This window comes from Oncorhynchus nerka, linkage group LG26 (assembly GCF_034236695.1).
Source record: "Oncorhynchus nerka isolate Pitt River linkage group LG26, Oner_Uvic_2.0, whole genome shotgun sequence".
NCBI classification, from domain to species: Eukaryota; Metazoa; Chordata; class Actinopteri; order Salmoniformes; family Salmonidae; genus Oncorhynchus; species Oncorhynchus nerka.
The window spans coordinates 39,035,479-39,042,801 of NC_088421.1; the positions used below are offsets into that span (position 1 = coordinate 39,035,479).

Sequence of the window (7,323 nt, forward strand, 5' to 3'; positions counted from 1 at the left end):
GTTTTTTGTTATGTTTATTCGAGATGTTATGAAAACACTTGTAGACTGTTTTCAGCAAGTTGCAACATTGAAATGCAGAAATTAAGCACTTTTCCATAAACAAGCTCTAAATCATGTTTGATGCACTCTGGATGTCCAATTTTGGCTGTGCTGTCTATTTGAGATTAAATGAACATTGTTGATAGAGGAATTCTGAATTCCTTTATGTTTAATTGCCAAAACCAATTAAATTCACACTCATTTCTAATTCATGATAAGTTGTAAGTTTATCATTTGCATGAATTAGCACGAGACCAGTCTTAAAAACAAGTTCAGCATTTATTCTTGATGAGTACTGACCCAAAATACAAAGAACATTACATTTTAAAGAAAGTGAACATAAAATGACGTCATCAGTTACACCCTCTCTCTGATTCTCACAAGAGCCCATTGTTCATCAGGCCTGGAACGTCTCCCAGACATTTCTTATCTGTCGGACCGCCACAGCCTCGCTCCCACGTTAACTCTACATTCCAACCTGTCTAAAGGATAAACTCCTCTCCCCTAATGGAATCCAACCAAAACATTCTCATCAGTTTGAAAAACGATCTTATCCCTTTCTCAGGAGACACAAACACAATTCATTTCTGCTTACATTTTCAGTAACAGTACAATTAAGAACCCATACTTTTCAAATCATAACATAAGTATTAGCATGAATGGTTCTAATCATTAATGTATACATAATTGATTATCTAAACTATATTTTCCTCTATCAATCCTCCCTTTGATCAAATATTATACATTCAATTCTACATCTAGTTTTATTTAATCATAAAAAATGAAAGTATAAACGAACTTAATTAACCTTTTTATAGAGGTTTATCAGATTATCATATGAATAGACAAATAATCAACAAATCAATTATAAATGTTTATCCAACTCTCCACATTTCAATTAATCAATTCTAACCTTAACTCCAACTGTTTTTAAACCTGCATCAGAATCATAACTCCTCTTTCAGGATATTTTTTCTTTTTACAATCTTTATTAAAAAACAGTTTAATCATTGAAACAAATTACAATCCAATTCCCCTACATCTCAACACTATTCTCATCAAACATAAATTCCCCACAAATGACAGATCCGGATTCGTCCACTTCCTCTGTAGACATGCCTTCAGTCCTCCATGGGTCAGAACCTGGAATCTGGAATCTGTAGTGTCATTGATCTCTCCAGAGTCCTGGAAACAATAACTTTCATACATACACGCAATCAACCACGTACGTACAAGACTAACACAGTCACACCGGTTAAAGTGGCCCATAACAGCACATTTTTCCATAAATACTGTCTACCCAATTTAGTTCAGAGAAGTATCCACCCCAGAGTTTCTGCCAACCTGTGAGCCAGGGTGGTCAAAACAGCTGAGGCTTCGGGCACTGATTCGTCCGGAGCTGTGCTACCTGGGATGTAAGACACGGTCCCGATTACCACGCCCACTTTCTCCTTTTATCTAATGCAATTCTGTTCTGTCAGGTCTTCCAGCTGATTGCTTCAGTCTGTTCTACAAACCCTTTAATAACCCTTCTGGTAACTATAATTAATCCAGTCTACATTCTTATTGAGAGTAGACCACTCTAATCCTGCTAGTATCTGATTTCTTGCCTTGAACTCATCCGGCACCTCTCGTGGAACCCCAATGTTATCAATATATACTCTGTCGTCAAAAGACCCAGATGGAGCATCTCTTTTCTCTCGTTTGGCTAACTTCATGTCTTGGTGTTGTATGAGTGTAAAATGCATTCCTAACCAGTCCAATCAGTCAAACTCATTCCCCCGCACAACCACCAGATGGCGACACTGGCCCATTTTACAACTGTCATTATCTGGCATTCCTGCTTTCATGAACAGCTTTACCATACATGCCATTCCCTTAGGGGAATTAATTCCGTTCAGTGGGATAGGGATAGTTGTTAACTGGGGTTTAGCGTTTGCACAGACATAACATTCTTCTTTAGCCACTGATCTGGCCGTATATTGAATCCATTCCAACCATAAGTTGGACTCCCCAAACCCAGTCTCCACCTCTATAACTTAACTGGTCGAAGCCCACATACTATAACCGAGGTCCTGAGTATTGACCGCCTTAATGTTAGTTCGCACCTTTATACAATACTTCCTTTGCTCGGGAACACAGTCCAAAACGCCAACCCTTACTATACTCCACCTGGTCCCAAATTGAGTGTATGGGTTTACGTAGCCATCCCTTTCAGTGTGAGCTATGACCTGGCTCCACGACTTACACGGTGATTTACACAAATACTTCCCATAGAGTCCCATGGTTCTAGACTGCCAAGGGGTGAATGACCCCAATTGGTCTACACAAAATTCTACTGAGAGATCCTTGCCCAATTCCACCCTCACTTCCTTACTATTTTGTTTCAGTGACCTTCTGAGAATCTTAGGTAACATCCCATTTCCCTCATCTAGCACATGAGTCAAATTATCCTCTTTGGCACTTTCCGGGGGACCATGGTGAACCAGGAATATGGCCCCCACAATAAAACAGCTCAGGACGGTCAGTGCGCACGTGAAGCCCCACCCTCTCCCCGAGAACATATCAACAGCCAGAGGCCAAGCCATCACTTCACTTCTATGAACGCTCACAGCTGGGGAAAGGTCAGGTATAGGGAATCTTCAGAAGGAGTTTGACCCCCGTTCCATATGGGTCACGGTTCCTCTCCAACTCCTGCGAACGTCCGACAGTGCTGTGTGACTCACCCTCTTACAATGTGTGATATGCACCCAGGTAGCTCTTTCGGCTATTCTCACAGCGAAGGCAGTCACCAGTAGTACTTGGAATGGTCCCTCCCACCGAGGCTGCTTCCACTTTTTTTTCTCTTTAGCGATTGGACCCAGATCCAGTCTCCTGGTTGAATCTCGTGTGCCACCTCCCTCTGTAGTTCTCCTGCTGGGCATAAAACTTTTGACATACGTGTTTGATTAATGAACAACCTCCTCATGTGTTCCACCATACTGCTTTCTATTTCTACATTTGCTTCCTCCAATCGCCCTAATTGGGGCATTCTATAGGGTCTACCAAAAACCTTCTCAAATGGAGATAGCCCCTCCCTATCAGGGGTTATTCTAATAGTCATTAACACTATGGGCAGGCATTTTACCCAGTTCATTCCAGTACTTAGGTGTGTTTTCCTTAATCGACCTTTTACCGATCGATTCATGTTCTCGATAAGGCCAGCGCTTTGGGGGTGATAAGAACAACGTTTCTTCATATTTATATCCAATTTCTGCCCTATATGATCAATTACTTGATTAGAAAAATGGGAACCATTGTCGCTATAAATAGTTTCTTATTCGTCAAACCAATTAACAAATTTTTTATTTTTTTATTAGTTAATTATCCCGTAGGTCACATCCTATTCTAGAACACTATTTACCCATCCCCCCTTTGTTACCTGGCTCTGCCCAGGTAACAACCTTGCCTTATTCTTATACAATGACTTAGATAAGATTTAGTGAATTATCCTTATGTCTGAAATTCCATTTAGGAGTGTCCCTTTCATTTTCCACATGTCCAACTCTCAGATGTCCTATATTCCTGCCAAATACAATACCACCCAAAAACCCATAATCTAATAAATGCCAACCACATTAAAAATCCTTCCTACACTAACAAGCCCTCTCCTTGGGGACCCTCAGTATTCTATCTGACAATAACATGGATTTAATGTGTTGCAAAGTGTGGAATAAAACTTTGGTCCTGTAAAACAGAGTAAAGCAGAACAAAGCATTCTTATAACCCATCTGGTCCTCTCAGCTATTCTTATCCAGCACCAGGTGGGCACCATGCCACCCTTCACGACAGGGAGAACAAACATACATGGGTCATCCTCAGTCAGTCTTATCCTTCCCTCAAGGCATGCTTCACCTCAGCCTCTCCAACTGGAGCATCAAGCAAAGGCATCATGCCTGAAGCCTTCAACACATCTGTAACAGACTTCTAATAACACGGTATGATGCAAGCAGCACATGACATCAATAACAAATAATACAAGAATTAGGGTCAGAAATCCAGTAACCATCATATCAGTGTACTTACCAAACCAGGCCAAGAGAACAGACTCCTCCACCCCCCGTGGACCTCATCTTAGCAGATAGTGCATCAAGCCCGCCTTAGATATCATCTGGACTGGTATTATTAGGAATATACGTGCAACATTGTTTACCGAACATCTTGCAAACGTCCCCCTGACTGGCAAGAAGCATATCCAAGGCAAATCTATTCTGTCTGGAAACCCCAAATGTGGCCCCAAGCTGTTCAGACATACTAGTGGGTGCATCACGGGAGTAATTCACAAAACGCTGTTGATTATAGTAGATATAATTAATCCATGCAGTCTGTCTAGCATCCACTATGGCTAGACCCATAGTAGGTAGTAAGTGCCAGAGTCCATCATTCCTACCCAAGGCCTGAAACTCATGAGGAATCCCCACTGGCACTCCCAACAGGTTAGTGTGTATGTCAACTACATCCTCTGTCCATGGAGCACTACATCTATGTCTCCTATGGGATGGAGTGTTTTCAGGTCCCCTGGATACAGAACCCAACAGCTGTTCAGCAGCAACATCAACAATGGTCAGTGGAATTATCAAACTGGTCAGACCACACATACCTTGCCATTCTCCTCTAAGAATGAGTCTCAGCACTCTTTTGGCTCCACTCATCCACCTCACATCAGCCTGTAACTGGCCAAGTGGAATTAATGGTTATGTTACTACTGCAATCAGCTTCAGGCAATCCCCCATAATCAATGCCATTACCTGTACCCGTGATGCACTCTTAATTGCCCCCATATGCCTCAACACCCCAAGAGGCCCCAGCGAGGTACTGCAGGAAACACAGGGCTCAAAGAGGAACAGAGGGTTGAATTGGGCTTAACCTGGTAACAACTTCTCAGAATACACAACCACCCCTCTCATTCTCCTACAGCAAATGGGTGTGTAGCCAGAACAGGTCTAGCATGACTACAAATAATGCAGTCCTTTCCTCTACAACCACAAATTGTCCCTACCATCAAAACCAGTCTCAATGCCTAATTGATCAATAGCCGAATAGTCTCTGATTGGTATTTTTAACACAGTGGTGGTAGAGGAGTGTGTCCGGTTACCTCTGGTCTTGGCAGTACCTTAATAGAAAACACACCCATCATGTCTGTCCTCGTCCTTTGTAGTCCGAGGGTGTGAGTGCCTGCATCAGAGAGCTTAATATTTTTTGATGGTTAGTAGGATTTCATCACCTTTACAAAGTTCAACATTTCTCCCAGGTTTCCCCATATCATGGAAAACCTATCCACCTTTGTGGGATCCCCCATGCTATAAGGATATCCTCTTCTCCAGTCCCAGAACTGTCCCAAATTGGTTATCATGTAATCCCCATACGGACACCCTCCCCCATTACACAGGTAATGTCCCCCATCTTTTGACACTCCTGTACACGGGTGTTAAAATCAAACAAAAATACCTCAATTTCTTCCCTGCCCTGTTGGCTCAAAATATGTTATCTTCCCCTATTTATTCTCAATGATGAACATGACTTTCTCTCTGTTACAATACAGACTTCCTAATAGCCCATTCAAAAAAAAAAACTCACAGCTAATGTTATAAGACAGAATCCTGAACCACTTTCTCATTTGCGGTTCAAACAGTAATTCTAAACCCTCTACCAAAACTGCTTCATTTCTAATGAATTTACCTTAACACTAGTAACTCAATATGACCCCATTCATTATACAAATGACTCTCCCCTGGGGCTGATCAGACCCCAGAAGCCAGTCATGACAAGGTCAAAAGGTCATACCATATTAGACATAAAGATCCCTTTATCCTTACAATAGAAATAGTCACTTGTATGATTCAAACCCATAAAAAAAAACATCTCATAAGGTTCCATATGTGAGCGTGCCTCTTTAAAATACCTTTGCACTAAAAAAATTGCCCTAACAATGGTTTTATGTGTATATACTTGCAGTCCTGTTTTAATTTGGTCGTTTATGGCCTCATTCTCCCCCAGATTATAATCCCAGGAAACATCTCAAATTGAGACACTTTAAACATCAATTTTCCCAGAAAAACACAACACTCCTAACTAGCATTCACTATGCTAATTCCGATTCAGAAACTCAAAAGTGAACTATAAACTAAACCTAATGATGATTCCCCTTTAACTAAAATCATTAATGATTACCCTTAGATACAATTAACCCGATAACATTATTGTATTACTTTTTCCCCTCTGCCGCAAAAAATCATTAAGAAATCATACCAGATATTTTAAAAATGTAAATGTCACGTCATTGTATTTTGTGTTTTTGTTATAAGTTTGGGTTTGACATGGGTTTATAATTGGGGTTTGATTATTTGGGACTGATGCTAGGTTTGGCTGCCTTAGGCGGTTCTCAATTAGTCACGTTGTCTCGGATTGGGAACATTATTGTAATTCGTGGGTGATTGTCCTGTCTCTGTGTTGTAGTCACCAGATAGGCTGTAAAGTTTGTCCGTTTGTTGTTTTGTACTCTCAGTATTTTCATCAGTGTATTCTTTCATTAAAGTCCTAATAACCTACACGCTGCAGATATTTACTAAAAATGTTAAGTAAATGCGTTTTCACTTGGTTCCTTCAACTCACATCCTTTAGATAAATTCCATCCGTCCCGGTATGAAGAATACTACTTAAACACACCAGAACAAATGCTTAATTAAGTTAAATCAACTCCTAGAATAACCAACCATCAGTAACCAATAAACAAACCACTTTTATCAGCAAAAACCAAACTATACAAAAACTCACTATAATGCTTCAGATGACAAAATTACTCAGAAACTCACGTTTAAATCTCAATAAAACAAAACACCATCTGCGTGTTCTTCAAGAAAAACAACTTGCCCCTGTTACAGATGTTTATGTATCAGGGGAAAAGCTCAAATAACCAAATTCAACCTAGCTAGTTTCCCGAAACATATGTAATTATGTTTTACTATAGAGGTTGCTTTTCAAACTTTAAATACCCTAACATGGTTCCACACAATGGAAACAGTGCTCAAATTCACTGGTGTTACGTACACAATCAACCCTGGAATCCCAACCATGGAATCCATTACCACGATGTTTTACGAATCATAAATCCAGTCTCTCCCTCACTAAAATGGTTCAACCCAAACCAACGCCACAAACCTTGATGCCTTCCTAGGTATCAGCTGATCGTTTTTAGCATCTTTCCCGACTATCCTGGCAACTCTCAAATTACTGTTAAAAATGTAT

The 7,323-nt window shown here is 40.5% G+C and overlaps 1 long non-coding RNA gene across 1 annotated transcript; it reads right to left on the reverse strand.

The window, feature by feature from the left end:
• Nucleotides 1–299: 299 nt before the first annotated feature.
• LOC115122006 (uncharacterized) lies at nucleotides 300–7,119 on the reverse strand. The gene is made up of 2 exons (XR_010461245.1): nucleotides 6,691–7,119; nucleotides 300–2,967 (listed from the first exon to the last, which is right to left on the reverse strand). It is a non-coding gene; the product is annotated as an uncharacterized LOC115122006 (long non-coding RNA).
• Between the last annotated feature and the right edge of the window lie 204 nt (nucleotides 7,120–7,323).